Raw genomic sequence first — 15,232 nt, forward strand, 5'->3', positions numbered from 1 at the left:
TTTCTTAATCCGACACCAACAACATGAGCTGTGCTTAGGACCAGTGTATGTGAAGGCTGAAAGAGCTGCTTGAGTTGTGTGACAGTATGTTGTTAAAAGCAGTCCACACGTGAATGGGGAACGCTCCAAATGCTTATGCTTTTGCTACTAGGATTAATAACGGAACGTAAGGGGTTCAACTGCGTGAAGACGACCTCAGCTGAGGGTTTCAGTATCTCTCCGTTTTGGGTGCTGCATGCGCGTGCATTTAACAAACGTGCATGCGATGTACTAGTTCTTGGGAAACGAATAGATTGTTTATACGTGTCAGTCGTTAGGTATAGATATAAGTAATCGAACACGACTTAATCCTGCTTCGTAGATTGCTTTCCACAAGACGCACTTGCCAGTATCATTGGCCGGTGGCCCGACATGCAGTTTGTCCTGTTGCATGGCTTACTTTCAGAGACTCGCTAGTTTATCGTAGTGCTTAGTTGTCGCGAAAGTGAAAAGTAGGGCCTGTCCGGGATTAGAACCCGGGACGTCCAGCACCCAAAGCAGGAATCACACCCGTAGACCAACAGGCCGCACAAGGAAGCAGGTGTGCACACCGCCACCTACTGAGATCTTGCCGCATTTGCTAGTCGCAGCATCCAATATGGACCATATTCTCAAAGAGGTATCTTAATCCGACACCAACAACATGAGCTGTGCTGAGGACCAGTGTATGTGAAGGCTGAAAGAGCTGATTGAGTTGTGTGACAGTAAGTCGATCGTGTGAAGTGCAAATGTTATCGTGTCACGCACCATCCGCCCACTACGTAGCGTTGTGTGACAGCACGCACTTTTCGACAGTACTCTGTGTCCATAGCTGTTTTCATAGCTAGGCTGCTTCCAGCACAAAGCATCCACCATACGAAAGTGGCTGTTCCGCGATTTTGATTTCCTGACCCTTAGACATCATTTCATGTACGAATACTGGCAAGAATTCTCGCTACATTCCAAGTTGCTCCCTCCACTTTCAGCCTATTTGGTTGCTTCATTAGAAACGCAAACACTTCCTGAGGACGCTACATGTAATAAATCGCAGCTTATAGGTTTAATGTCATGATGCTGCTCAATTCCAGTCCGCGAGGGGCACCCGGTTCCATGGTGTAATGGTTAGCACTCTGGACTTTGAATCCAGCGATCCGAGCTCGAGTCTCGGTGGAACCTGAATCTGTGTTTTGCGATCGTTTCTAGAAATGTGTACGAGCTGGTAGTTGGAATTGTATATCCAGAATTTTAGCTAGGATCATGTAATGCAAATTGTTAATAGCAGTCCACACGTGAATGGGGAACGCTCCAAATGCTTATGCTTTTGCTACTATGATTAATAACGGAACGTAAGGGGCTTAACTGCGAGAAGACGACCTCAGCTGCTGGTCCCAGTATCTCTCCGTTTTGGGTGCTGCATGCGCGTGCATTTAACAAACGTGCATGCGATGTACTAGATCTTGGGAAACGAATAGAATCGTTATACGTGTCAGTCTTTAGGTATAGATATAAGTAATCGAACACGGCTTAATCCTGCTTCGTATATTGCTTTCCACAAGACGCACTTGCCAGTATTATTTTCCGGTTTCCAGACATGCAGTTTGCCCTGTAGCATGGCTTACTTTCAGAGACTCGCTAGTTTATCATAGTGCTTGGTTGTCGCGAAAGTGAAAAGTAGGGCCTGTACGGGATTTGAACCCGGGACCTACTGCACCCAAAGCAGGAATCATCCCCCTAGACCAACAGGCCGCACAAGAAAGTAGGTGTGCACACCGCCACCTACTGTTATCTTGCTGCACTTGCTAGTTGCAGCATCCAATATGGACCATATTCTCAAAGAGGTTTCTTAATCCGACACCACAACATGAGCTGTGCTTAGGACCAGTGTATGTGAAGGCTGAAAGAGTTGCTTGAGTTGTGTGACAGTATGTTGTTAATAGCAGTCCACACGTGAATGGGGAACGCTCCAAATGCTTATGCTTTTGCTACTAGGATTAACAACGGAACGTAAGGTGTTCAACTGCGAGAAGACGACCTCAGCTGAGGGTCCCAGTATCTCTCCGTTTTGGGTGCTGCATGCGCGTGCATTTAACAAACGTGCATGCGATGTACTAGTTCTTGGGAAACGAATAGAATCGTTATACGTGTCAGTCTTTAGGTATAGATATAAGGAATCGAACACGGCTTAATCCTGCTTCGTAGATTGCTTTCCACAAGACGCACTTGCCAGTATCATTGGCCGATGGCCAGACATGCAGTTTGCCCTGTAGCATGGCTTACTTTCAGAGACTCGCTAGTTTATCGTAGTGCTTGGTTGTCGCGGAAGTGAAAAGTAGGGCCTGTCCGCGATTTGAACCCGGGACATCCTGCACACAGAGCAGGAATCATACCCCTAGACCAACAGACCGCTCAAGGAAGCAGGTGTGCACCCCGCATCCTACTGATATCTTGCCGCACTTGCTAGTTGCAGCATCCAATATGGACCATATTCTCAAAGAGGTTTCTTAATCCGACACCAACAACATGAGCTGTTCTTAGGACCAGTGTATGTGAAGGCTGAAAGAGCTGCTTGAGTTGTGTGACAGTATGTTGTTAATAGCAGTCCACACGTGAATGGGGAACGCTCCAAATGCTTATGCTTTTGCTACTAGGATTAATAACGGAACGTAAGGGGTTCAACTGCGAGAAGACGACCTCAGCTGAGGGTCCCAGTATCTCTCCGTTTTGGGTGCTGCATGCGCGTGCATTTAACAAACGTGCATGCGATGTACTAGTTCTTGGGAAACGAATAGAATCGTTATACGTGTCAGTCTTTAGGTATAGATATAAGTAATCGAACACGGCTTAATCCTGCTTCGTAGATTGCTTTCCACAAGACGCACTTGCCAGTATCATTGGCCGATGGACAGACATGCAGTTTGCCCTGTTGCATGGCTTACTTTCAGAGACTCGCTAGTTTATCGTAGTGCTTGGTTGTCGCGGAAGTGAAAAGTAGGGCCTGTCCGGGATTTGAACCCGGGACATCCTGCACTCAGAGCAGGAATCATACCCCTAGAAGAACAGACCGCTCAAGGAAGCAGGTGTGCACCCCGCATCCTACTGATATCTTGCCGCACTTGCTAGTTGCAGCATCCAATATGGACCATATTCTCAACGAGGTTTCTTAATCCGACACCAACAACATGAGCTGTGCTTAGGACCAGTGTATGTGAAGGCTGAAAGAGCTGCTTGAGTTGTGTGACAGTATGTTGTTAATAGCTGTCCACACGTGAATGGGGAACGCTCCAAATGCTTATGCTTTTGCTACTAGGATTAATGACGGAACGTAAGGGGTTCAACTGCGAGAAGACGACCTCAGCTGCTGGTCCCAGTATCTCTCCGTTTTGGGTGCTGCATGCGCGTGCATCTAACAAACGTGCATGCAATGTACTAGTTCTTGGGAAACGAATAGAATCGTTATACGCGGCAGTCTTTAGGTATAGATATAAGTAATCGAAGTCGGCTTAATCCTGCTTTGTAGATTGCTTTTCACAAGACGCCAGTATCATTGGCAGGTGGCCCGACATGCAGTTTGTCCTGTTGCATGGCTTACTCTCAGAGACTCGCTAGTTTATCGTAGTGCTTGGTTGTCGCGAAAGTGAAAAGTTGGGCCCGTCCGGGATTTGAACCCGGCACCTCCTGCGCCCAAAGCAGGAATCACACCCCTAGACCAACAGGCCGCACAAGAAAGCAGGTGTGCACACCGCCACCTACTGAGATCTTGCCGCACTTGCTAGTCGCAGCATCCAATATGGACCATATTCTCAAAGAGGTTTCTTAATCCGACACCAACAACATGAGCTGTGCTGAGGACCAGTGTATGTGAAGGCTGAAAGAGCTGCTTGAGTTGTGTGACAGCATGTCGATCGTGTGAAGTGCAAATGTTATCGTGTCACGCACCATCCGCCCACTACGTAGCGTTGTGTGACAGCACGCACTTTTCGACAGTACTCTGTGTCCATAGCCGTTTTCATAGCTAGGCTGCTTCCAGCACAAAGCATCCACCATTCGAAAGTGGCTGTTAAGCGACTTTCATTTCCTGACCCTTAGACATCATTTCATGTACGAATACTGACCATAATTCTCGCTACATTCCAAGTTGCTCCCTCCACTTTCAGCCTACTTGGTTGCTTCATTAGCCACGCAAACACTTCCTGAGGACGCTACATGTAATAAATCGCAGCTTATAGGTTTAATGTCATGATGCTGCTCAATTACAGTCCGCGAGGGTCACCCGGTTCCATGGTGGAATGCTTAGCACTCTGGACTTTGAATCCAGCGATCCGAGTTCGAGACTCGGTGGAACCTGAATCTGTGTTTTGCTATCGTTTCTAGAAATGTGTACGAGCTGGAAGTTGGAATTGTATATCCAGAATTTTAGCTAGGATCATGTAATGCAAATTGTTAATAGCAGTCCACACGTGAATGGGGAACGCTCCAAATGCTTATGCTTTTGCTACTATGATTAATAACGGAACGTAAGGGGCTCAAATGCGAGAAGACGACCTCAGCTGCTGGTCCCAGTATCTCTCCGTTTTGGGTGCTGCATGCGCGTGCATTTAACAAACGTGCATGCGATGTACTAGTTCTTGGGAAACGCATAGAATAGTTATACATGTCAGTCTTTAGGTATAGATATAAGTAATCGAAGTCGGCTTAATCCTGCTTTGTAGATTACTTTCCACAAGACGCCAGTATCATTGGCAGGTGGCCCGACATGCAGTTTGTCCTGTTGCATGGCTTACTTTCAGAGACTCGCTAGTTTATCGTAATGCTTGGTTGTCGCGAAAGTGAAAAGTAGGGCCTGTCCGGGATTTAAACCCGGGACTTCCAGCACCCAAAGCAGGAATCACACCCCTAGACCAACAGGCCGCACAAGAAAGCAGGTGTGCACCCCGCCACCTACTGATATCTTGCCGCACTTTCTAGTCGCAGCGTCCAATATGGACCATATTCTCAAAGAGGTTTCTTAATCCGACGCCAACAACATGATCTGTGCTGAGGACCAGTGTATGTGAAGGCTGAAAGAGCTGCTTGAGTTGTGTGACAGTATGTCGATCGTGTGAAGTGCAAATGTTATCGTGTCACGCACCATCCGCCCACTACGTAGCGTTGTGTGACAGCACGCACTTTTCGACAGTACTCTGTGTCCATAGCTGTTTTCATAGCTAGGATGCTTCCAGCACAAAGCATCCACCATACGAAAGTGGTTGTTCCGCGATTTTGATTTCCTGACCCTTAGACATCATTTCATGTACGAATACTGGCAAGAATTCTCGCTACATTCCAAGTTGCCCCCTCCACTTTCAGCCTACTTGGTTGCTTCATTAGAAACGCAAACACTTCCTGAGGACGCTACATGTAATAAATCGCAGCTTATAGGTTTAATGTCATGATGCTGCTCAATTCCAGTCCGCGAGGGGCACCCGGTTCCATGGTGTAATGGTTAGCACTCTGGACTTTGAATCCAGCGATCCGAGCTCGAGTCTCGGTGGAACCTGAATCTGTGTTTTGCGATCGTTTCTAGAAATGTGTACGAGCTGGTAGTTGGAATTGTATATCCAGAATTTTAGCTAGGATCATGTAATGCAAATTGTTAATAGCAGTCCACACGTGAATGGGGAACGCTCCAAATGCTTATGCTTTTGCTACTAGGATTAATAACGGAACGTAAAGGGTACAACTGCGAAAAGACAACCTCAACTGCTGGTCCCAGTATCTCTCCGTTTTGGGTGCTGCTTGCGCGTGCGTTTAACAAACGTGCATGCGATGTACTAGTTCTTGGGAAACGAATAGATTGTTTATACGTGTCAGTCGTTAGGTATAGATATAAGTAATCGAACACGACTTAATCCTGCTTCGTAGATTGCTTTCCACAAGACGCACTTGCCAGTATCATTGGCCGGTGGCCCGACATGCAGTTTGTCCTGTTGTATGGCTTACTTTCAGAGACTCGCTAGTTTATCGTAGTGCTTAGTTGTCGCGAAAGTGAAAAGTAGGGCCTGTCCGGGATTAGAACCCGGGACGTCCAGCACCCAAAGCAGGAATCACACCCGTAGACCAACAGGCCGCACAAGGAAGCAGGTGTGCACACCGCCACCTACTGAGATCTTGCCGCATTTGCTAGTCGCAGCATCCAATATGGACCATATTCTCAAAGAGGTATCTTAATCCGACACCAACAACATGAGCTGTGCTGAGGACCAGTGTATGTGAAGGCTGAAAGAGCTGATTGAGTTGTGTGACAGTAAGTCGATCGTGTGAAGTGCAAATGTTATCGTGTCACGCACCATCCGCCCACTACGTAGCGTTGTGTGACAGCACGCACTTTTCGACAGTACTCTGTGTCCATAGCTGTTTTCATAGCTAGGCTGCTTCCAGCACAAAGCATCCACCATACGAAAGTGGCTGTTCCGCGATTTTGATTTCCTGACCCTTAGACATCATTTCATGTACGAATACTGGCAAGAATTCTCGCTACATTCCAAGTTGCTCCCTCCACTTTCAGCCTATTTGGTTGCTTCATTAGAAACGCAAACACTTCCTGAGGACGCTACATGTAATAAATCGCAGCTTATAGGTTTAATGTCATGATGCTGCTCAATTCCAGTCCGCGAGGGGCACCCGGTTCCATGGTGTAATGGTTAGCACTCTGGACTTTGAATCCAGCGATCCGAGCTCGAGTCTCGGTGGAACCTGAATCTGTGTTTTGCGATCGTTTCTAGAAATGTGTACGAGCTGGTAGTTGGAATTGTATATCCAGAATTTTAGCTAGGATCATGTAATGCAAATTGTTAATAGCAGTCCACACGTGAATGGGGAACGCTCCAAATGCTTATGCTTTTGCTACTATGATTAATAACGGAACGTAAGGGGCTTAACTGCGAGAAGACGACCTCAGCTGCTGGTCCCAGTATCTCTCCGTTTTGGGTGCTGCATGCGCGTGCATTTAACAAACGTGCATGCGATGTACTAGATCTTGGGAAACGAATAGAATCGTTATACGTGTCAGTCTTTAGTTATAGATATAAGTAATCGAACACGGCTTAATCCTGCTTCGTATATTGCTTTCCACAAGACGCAATTGCCAGTATTATTTTCCGGTTTCCAGACATGCAGTTTGCCCTGTAGCATGGCTTACTTTCAGAGACTCGCTAGTTTATCATAGTGCTTGGTTGTCGCGAAAGTGAAAAGTAGGGCCTGTACGGGATTTGAACCCGGGACCTACTGCACCCAAAGCAGGAATCATCCCCCTAGACCAAAAGGCCGCACAAGAAAGTAGGTGTGCACACCGCCACCTACTGTTATCTTGCTGCACTTGCTAGTTGCAGCATCCAATATGGACCATATTCTCAAAGAGGTTTCTTAATCCGACACCACAACATGAGCTGTGCTTAGGACCAGTGTATGTGAAGGCTGAAAGAGTTGTTTGAGTTGTGTGACAGTATGTTGTTAATAGCAGTCCACACGTGAATGGGGAACGCTCCAAATGCTTATGCTTTTGCTACTAGGATTAACAACGGAACGTAAGGTGTTCAACTGCGAGAAGACGACCTCAGCTGAGGGTCCCAGTATCTCTCCGTTTTGGGTGCTGCATGCGCGTGCATTTAACAAACGTGCATGCGATGTACTAGTTCTTGGGAAACGAATAGAATCGTTATACGTGTCAGTCTTTAGGTATAGATATAAGGAATCGAACACGGCTTAATCCTGCTTCGTAGATTGCTTTCCACAAGACGCACTTGCCAGTATCATTGGCCGATGGCCAGACATGCAGTATGCCCTGTAGCATGGCTTACTTTCAGAGACTCGCTAGTTTATCGTAGTGCTTGGTTGTCGCGGAAGTGAAAAGTAGGGCCTGTCCGGGATTTGAACCCGGGACATCCTGCACCCAGAGCAGGAATCATACCCCTAGACCAACAGACCGCTCAAGGAAGCAGGTGTGCACCCCGCATCCTACTGATATCTTGCCGCACTTGCTAGTTGCAGCATCCAATATGGACCATATTCTCAAAGAGGTTTCTTAATCCGACACCAACAACATGAGCTGTTCTTAGGACCAGTGTATGTGAAGGCTGAAAGAGCTGCTTGAGTTGTGTGACAGTATGTTGTTAATAGCAGTCCACACGTGAATGGGTAACGCTCCAAATGCTTATGCTTTTGCTACTAGGATTAATAACGGAACGTAAGGGGTTCAACTGCGAGAAGACGACCTCAGCTGAGGGTCCCAGTATCTCTCCGTTTTGGGTGCTGCATGCGCGTGCATTTAACAAACGTGCATGCGATGTACTAGTTCTTGGGAAACGAATAGAATCGTTATACGTGTCAGTCTTTAGGTATAGATATAAGTAATCGAACACGGCTTAATCCTGCTTCGTAGATTGCTTTCCACAAGACGCACTTGCCAGTATCATTGGCCGATGGACAGACATGCAGTTTGCCCTGTTGCATGGCTTACTTTCAGAGACTCGCTAGTTTATCGTAGTGCTTGGTTGTCGCGGAAGTGAAAAGTAGGGCCTGTCCGGGATTTGAACCCGGGACATCCTGCACTCAGAGCAGGAATCATACCCCTAGAAGAACAGACCGCTCAAGGAAGCAGGTGTGCACCCCGCATCCTACTGATATCTTGCCGCACTTGCTAGTTGCAGCATCCAATATGGACCATATTCTCAAAGAGGTTTCTTAATCCGACACCAACAACATGAGCTGTGCTTAGGACCAGTGTATGTGAAGGCTGAAAGAGCTGCTTGAGTTGTGTGACAGTATGTTGTTAATAGCTGTCCACACGTGAATGGGGAACGCTCCAAATGCTTATGCTTTTGCTACTAGGATTAATGACGGAACGTAAGGGGTTCAACTGCGAGAAGACGACCTCAGCTGCTGGTCCCAGTATCTCTCCGTTTTGGGTGCTGCATGCGCGTGCATCTAACAAACGTGCATGCAATGTACTAGTTCTTGGGAAACGAATAGAATCGTTATACGCGGCAGTCTTTAGGTATAGATATAAGTAATCGAAGTCGGCTTAATCCTGCTTTGTAGATTGCTTTTCACAAGACGCCAGTATCATTGGCAGGTGGCCCGACATGCAGTTTGTCCTGTTGCATGGCTTACTCTCAGAGACTCGCTAGTTTATCGTAGTGCTTGGTTGTCGCGAAAGTGAAAAGTTGGGCCCGTCCGGGATTTGAACCCGGCACCTCCAGCGCCCAAAGCAGGAATCACACCCCTAGACCAACAGGCCGCACAAGAAAGCAGGTGTGCACACCGCCACCTACTGAGATCTTGCCGCACTTGCTAGTCGCAGCATCCAATATGGACCATATTCTCAAAGAGGTTTCTTAATCCGACACCAACAACATGAGCTGTGCTGAGGACCAGTGTATGTGAAGGCTGAAAGAGCTGCTTGAGTTGTGTGACAGTATGTTGTTAATAGCAGTCCACACGTGAATGGGGAACGCTCCAAATGCTTATGCTTTTGCTACTAGGATTAATAACGGAACGTAAGGGGTTCAACTGCGAGAAGACGACCTCAGCTGAGGGTCCCAGTATCTCTCCGTTTTGGGTGCTGCATGCGCGTGCATTTAACAAACGTGCATGCGATGTACTAGTTCTTGGGAAACGAATAGAATCGTTATACGTGTCAGTCTTTAGGTATAGATATAAGTAATCGAACACGGCTTAATCCTGCTTCGTAGATTGCTTTCCACAAGACGCACTTGCCAGTATCATTGGCCGATGGACAGACATGCAGTTTGCCCTGTTGCATGGCTTACTTTCAGAGACTCGCTAGTTTATCGTAGTGCTTGGTTGTCGCGGAAGTGAAAAGTAGGGCCTGTCCGGGATTTGAACCCGGGACATCCTGCACTCAGAGCAGGAATCATACCCCTAGAAGAACAGACCGCTCAAGGAAGCAGGTGTGCACCCCGCATCCTACTGATATCTTGCCGCACTTGCTAGTTGCAGCATCCAATATGGACCATATTCTCAACGAGGTTTCTTAATCCGACACCAACAACATGAGCTGTGCTTAGGACCAGTGTATGTGAAGGCTGAAAGAGCTGCTTGAGTTGTGTGACAGTATGTTGTTAATAGCTGTCCACACGTGAATGGGGAACGCTCCAAATGCTTATGCTTTTGCTACTAGGATTAATGACGGAACGTAAGGGGTTCAACTGCGAGAAGACGACCTCAGCTGCTGGTCCCAGTATCTCTCCGTTTTGGGTGCTGCATGCGCGTGCATCTAACAAACGTGCATGCAATGTACTAGTTCTTGGGAAACGAATAGAATCGTTATACGCGGCAGTCTTTAGGTATAGATATAAGTAATCGAAGTCGGCTTAATCCTGCTTTGTAGATTGCTTTTCACAAGACGCCAGTATCATTGGCAGGTGGCCCGACATGCAGTTTGTCCTGTTGCATGGCTTACTCTCAGAGACTCGCTAGTTTATCGTAGTGCTTGGTTGTCGCGAAAGTGAAAAGTTGGGCCCGTCCGGGATTTGAACCCGGCACCTCCTGCGCCCAAAGCAGGAATCACACCCCTAGACCAACAGGCCGCACAAGAAAGCAGGTGTGCACACCGCCACCTACTGAGATCTTGCCGCACTTGCTAGTCGCAGCATCCAATATGGACCATATTCTCAAAGAGGTTTCTTAATCCGACACCAACAACATGAGCTGTGCTGAGGACCAGTGTATGTGAAGGCTGAAAGAGCTGCTTGAGTTGTGTGACAGCATGTCGATCGTGTGAAGTGCAAATGTTATCGTGTCACGCACCATCCGCCCACTACGTAGCGTTGTGTGACAGCACGCACTTTTCGACAGTACTCTGTGTCCATAGCCGTTTTCATAGCTAGGCTGCTTCCAGCACAAAGCATCCACCATTCGAAAGTGGCTGTTAAGCGACTTTCATTTCCTGACCCTTAGACATCATTTCATGTACGAATACTGACCATAATTCTCGCTACATTCCAAGTTGCTCCCTCCACTTTCAGCCTACTTGGTTGCTTCATTAGCCACGCAAACACTTCCTGAGGACGCTACATGTAATAAATCGCAGCTTATAGGTTTAATGTCATGATGCTGCTCAATTACAGTCCGCGAGGGTCACCCGGTTCCATGGTGGAATGCTTAGCACTCTGGACTTTGAATCCAGCGATCCGAGTTCGAGACTCGGTGGAACCTGAATCTGTGTTTTGCTATCGTTTCTAGAAATGTGTACGAGCTGGAAGTTGGAATTGTATATCCAGAATTTTAGCTAGGATCATGTAATGCAAATTGTTAATAGCAGTCCACACGTGAATGGGGAACGCTCCAAATGCTTATGCTTTTGCTACTATGATTAATAACGGAACGTAAGGGGCTCAAATGCGAGAAGACGACCTCAGCTGCTGGTCCCAGTATCTCTCCGTTTTGGGTGCTGCATGCGCGTGCATTTAACAAACGTGCATGCGATGTACTAGTTCTTGGGAAACGCATAGAATAGTTATACATGTCAGTCTTTAGGTATAGATATAAGTAATCGAAGTCGGCTTAATCCTGCTTTGTAGATTACTTTCCACAAGACGCCAGTATCATTGGCAGGTGGCCCGACATGCAGTTTGTCCTGTTGCATGGCTTACTTTCAGAGACTCGCTAGTTTATCGTAATGCTTGGTTGTCGCGAAAGTGAAAAGTAGGGCCTGTCCGGGATTTAAACCCGGGACTTCCAGCACCCAAAGCAGGAATCACACCCCTAGACCAACAGGCCGCACAAGAAAGCAGGTGTGCACCCCGCCACCTACTGATATCTTGCCGCACTTTCTAGTCGCAGCGTCCAATATGGACCATATTCTCAAAGAGGTTTCTTAATCCGACGCCAACAACATGATCTGTGCTGAGGACCAGTGTATGTGAAGGCTGAAAGAGCTGCTTGAGTTGTGTGACAGTATGTCGATCGTGTGAAGTGCAAATGTTATCGTGTCACGCACCATCCGCCCACTACGTAGCGTTGTGTGACAGCACGCACTTTTCGACAGTACTCTGTGTCCATAGCTGTTTTCATAGCTAGGATGCTTCCAGCACAAAGCATCCACCATACGAAAGTGGTTGTTCCGCGATTTTGATTTCCTGACCCTTAGACATCATTTCATGTACGAATACTGGCAAGAATTCTCGCTACATTCCAAGTTGCCCCCTCCACTTTCAGCCTACTTGGTTGCTTCATTAGAAACGCAAACACTTCCTGAGGACGCTACATGTAATAAATCGCAGCTTATAGGTTTAATGTCATGATGCTGCTCAATTCCAGTCCGCGAGGGGCACCCGGTTCCATGGTGTAATGGTTAGCACTCTGGACTTTGAATCCAGCGATCCGAGCTCGAGTCTCGGTGGAACCTGAATCTGTGTTTTGCGATCGTTTCTAGAAATGTGTACGAGCTGGTAGTTGGAATTGTATATCCAGAATTTTAGCTAGGATCATGTAATGCAAATTGTTAATAGCAGTCCACACGTGAATGGGGAACGCTCCAAATGCTTATGCTTTTGCTACTAGGATTAATAACGGAACGTAAAGGGTACAACTGCGAAAAGACAACCTCAACTGCTGGTCCCAGTATCTCTCCGTTTTGGGTGCTGCTTGCGCGTGCGTTTAACAAACGTGCATGCGATGTACTAGTTCTTGGGAAACGAATAGATTGTTTATACGTGTCAGTCGTTAGGTATAGATATAAGTAATCGAACACGACTTAATCCTGCTTCGTAGATTGCTTTCCACAAGACGCACTTGCCAGTATCATTGGCCGGTGGCCCGACATGCAGTTTGTCCTGTTGCATGGCTTACTTTCAGAGACTCGCTAGTTTATCGTAGTGCTTAGTTGTCGCGAAAGTGAAAAGTAGGGCCTGTCCGGGATTAGAACCCGGGACGTCCAGCACCCAAAGCAGGAATCACACCCGTAGACCAACAGGCCGCACAAGGAAGCAGGTGTGCACACCGCCACCTACTGAGATCTTGCCGCATTTGCTAGTCGCAGCATCCAATATGGACCATATTCTCAAAGAGGTATCTTAATCCGACACCAACAACATGAGCTGTGCTGAGGACCAGTGTATGTGAAGGCTGAAAGAGCTGATTGAGTTGTGTGACAGTAAGTCGATCGTGTGAAGTGCAAATGTTATCGTGTCACGCACCATCCGCCCACTACGTAGCGTTGTGTGACAGCACGCACTTTTCGACAGTACTCTGTGTCCATAGCTGTTTTCATAGCTAGGCTGCTTCCAGCACAAAGCATCCACCATACGAAAGTGGCTGTTCCGCGATTTTGATTTCCTGACCCTTAGACATCATTTCATGTACGAATACTGGCAAGAATTCTCGCTACATTCCAAGTTGCTCCCTCCACTTTCAGCCTATTTGGTTGCTTCATTAGAAACGCAAACACTTCCTGAGGACGCTACATGTAATAAATCGCAGCTTATAGGTTTAATGTCATGATGCTGCTCAATTCCAGTCCGCGAGGGGCACCCGGTTCCATGGTGTAATGGTTAGCACTCTGGACTTTGAATCCAGCGATCCGAGCTCGAGTCTCGGTGGAACCTGAATCTGTGTTTTGCGATCGTTTCTAGAAATGTGTACGAGCTGGTAGTTGGAATTGTATATCCAGAATTTTAGCTAGGATCATGTAATGCAAATTGTTAATAGCAGTCCACACGTGAATGGGGAACGCTCCAAATGCTTATGCTTTTGCTACTATGATTAATAACGGAACGTAAGGGGCTTAACTGCGAGAAGACGACCTCAGCTGCTGGTCCCAGTATCTCTCCGTTTTGGGTGCTGCATGCGCGTGCATTTAACAAACGTGCATGCGATGTACTAGATCTTGGGAAACGAATAGAATCGTTATACGTGTCAGTCTTTAGTTATAGATATAAGTAATCGAACACGGCTTAATCCTGCTTCGTATATTGCTTTCCACAAGACGCAATTGCCAGTATTATTTTCCGGTTTCCAGACATGCAGTTTGCCCTGTAGCATGGCTTACTTTCAGAGACTCGCTAGTTTATCATAGTGCTTGGTTGTCGCGAAAGTGAAAAGTAGGGCCTGTACGGGATTTGAACCCGGGACCTACTGCACCCAAAGCAGGAATCATCCCCCTAGACCAAAAGGCCGCACAAGAAAGTAGGTGTGCACACCGCCACCTACTGTTATCTTGCTGCACTTGCTAGTTGCAGCATCCAATATGGACCATATTCTCAAAGAGGTTTCTTAATCCGACACCACAACATGAGCTGTGCTTAGGACCAGTGTATGTGAAGGCTGAAAGAGTTGTTTGAGTTGTGTGACAGTATGTTGTTAATAGCAGTCCACACGTGAATGGGGAACGCTCCAAATGCTTATGCTTTTGCTACTAGGATTAACAACGGAACGTAAGGTGTTCAACTGCGAGAAGACGACCTCAGCTGAGGGTCCCAGTATCTCTCCGTTTTGGGTGCTGCATGCGCGTGCATTTAACAAACGTGCATGCGATGTACTAGTTCTTGGGAAACGAATAGAATCGTTATACGTGTCAGTCTTTAGGTATAGATATAAGGAATCGAACACGGCTTAATCCTGCTTCGTAGATTGCTTTCCACAAGACGCACTTGCCAGTATCATTGGCCGATGGCCAGACATGCAGTATGCCCTGTAGCATGGCTTACTTTCAGAGACTCGCTAGTTTATCGTAGTGCTTGGTTGTCGCGGAAGTGAAAAGTAGGGCCTGTCCGGGATTTGAACCCGGGACATCCTGCACCCAGAGCAGGAATCATACCCCTAGACCAACAGACCGCTCAAGGAAGCAGGTGTGCACCCCGCATCCTACTGATATCTTGCCGCACTTGCTAGTTGCAGCATCCAATATGGACCATATTCTCAAAGAGGTTTCTTAATCCGACACCAACAACATGAGCTGTTCTTAGGACCAGTGTATGTGAAGGCTGAAAGAGCTGCTTGAGTTGTGTGACAGTATGTTGTTAATAGCAGTCCACACGTGAATGGGTAACGCTCCAAATGCTTATGCTTTTGCTACTAGGATTAATAACGGAACGTAAGGGGTTCAACTGCGAGAAGACGACCTCAGCTGAGGGTCCCAGTATCTCTCCGTTTTGGGTGCTGCATGCGCGTGCATTTAACAAACGTGCATGCGATGTACTAGTTCTTGGGAAACGAA

The 15,232-nt window shown here is 47.1% G+C and overlaps 9 non-coding genes across 9 annotated transcripts; 5 read left to right on the forward strand and 4 right to left on the reverse strand.

Annotated features, from left to right (window-relative positions):
- Positions 1-1,122: 1,122 nt before the first annotated feature.
- Positions 1,123-1,194, forward strand: Trnaq-uug (transfer RNA glutamine (anticodon UUG)). The gene has a single exon. It is a non-coding gene; the product is annotated as a tRNA-Gln (tRNA).
- A 2,468-nt stretch (positions 1,195-3,662) lies between these two features.
- Positions 3,663-3,734, reverse strand: Trnap-ugg (transfer RNA proline (anticodon UGG)). Its single transcript has one exon. It is a non-coding gene; the product is annotated as a tRNA-Pro (tRNA).
- Positions 3,735-5,482: 1,748 nt separating this feature from the next.
- Trnaq-uug (transfer RNA glutamine (anticodon UUG)) lies at positions 5,483-5,554 on the forward strand. The gene has a single exon. It is a non-coding gene; the product is annotated as a tRNA-Gln (tRNA).
- A 1,126-nt stretch (positions 5,555-6,680) lies between these two features.
- Trnaq-uug (transfer RNA glutamine (anticodon UUG)) lies at positions 6,681-6,752 on the forward strand. The gene has a single exon. It is a non-coding gene; the product is annotated as a tRNA-Gln (tRNA).
- Positions 6,753-7,908: 1,156 nt separating this feature from the next.
- Trnap-ugg (transfer RNA proline (anticodon UGG)) lies at positions 7,909-7,980 on the reverse strand. The gene has a single exon. It is a non-coding gene; the product is annotated as a tRNA-Pro (tRNA).
- A 2,552-nt stretch (positions 7,981-10,532) lies between these two features.
- On the reverse strand, positions 10,533-10,604 carry Trnap-ugg (transfer RNA proline (anticodon UGG)). Its single transcript has one exon. It is a non-coding gene; the product is annotated as a tRNA-Pro (tRNA).
- A 1,748-nt stretch (positions 10,605-12,352) lies between these two features.
- Trnaq-uug (transfer RNA glutamine (anticodon UUG)) lies at positions 12,353-12,424 on the forward strand. Its single transcript has one exon. It is a non-coding gene; the product is annotated as a tRNA-Gln (tRNA).
- A 1,126-nt stretch (positions 12,425-13,550) lies between these two features.
- Positions 13,551-13,622, forward strand: Trnaq-uug (transfer RNA glutamine (anticodon UUG)). The gene has a single exon. It is a non-coding gene; the product is annotated as a tRNA-Gln (tRNA).
- A 1,156-nt stretch (positions 13,623-14,778) lies between these two features.
- Trnap-ugg (transfer RNA proline (anticodon UGG)) lies at positions 14,779-14,850 on the reverse strand. Its single transcript has one exon. It is a non-coding gene; the product is annotated as a tRNA-Pro (tRNA).
- Positions 14,851-15,232: the final 382 nt, after the last annotated feature.

Source organism: Schistocerca gregaria, chromosome 2 (assembly GCF_023897955.1).
Source record: "Schistocerca gregaria isolate iqSchGreg1 chromosome 2, iqSchGreg1.2, whole genome shotgun sequence".
Lineage (NCBI taxonomy): Eukaryota > Metazoa > Arthropoda > Insecta > Orthoptera > Acrididae > Schistocerca > Schistocerca gregaria.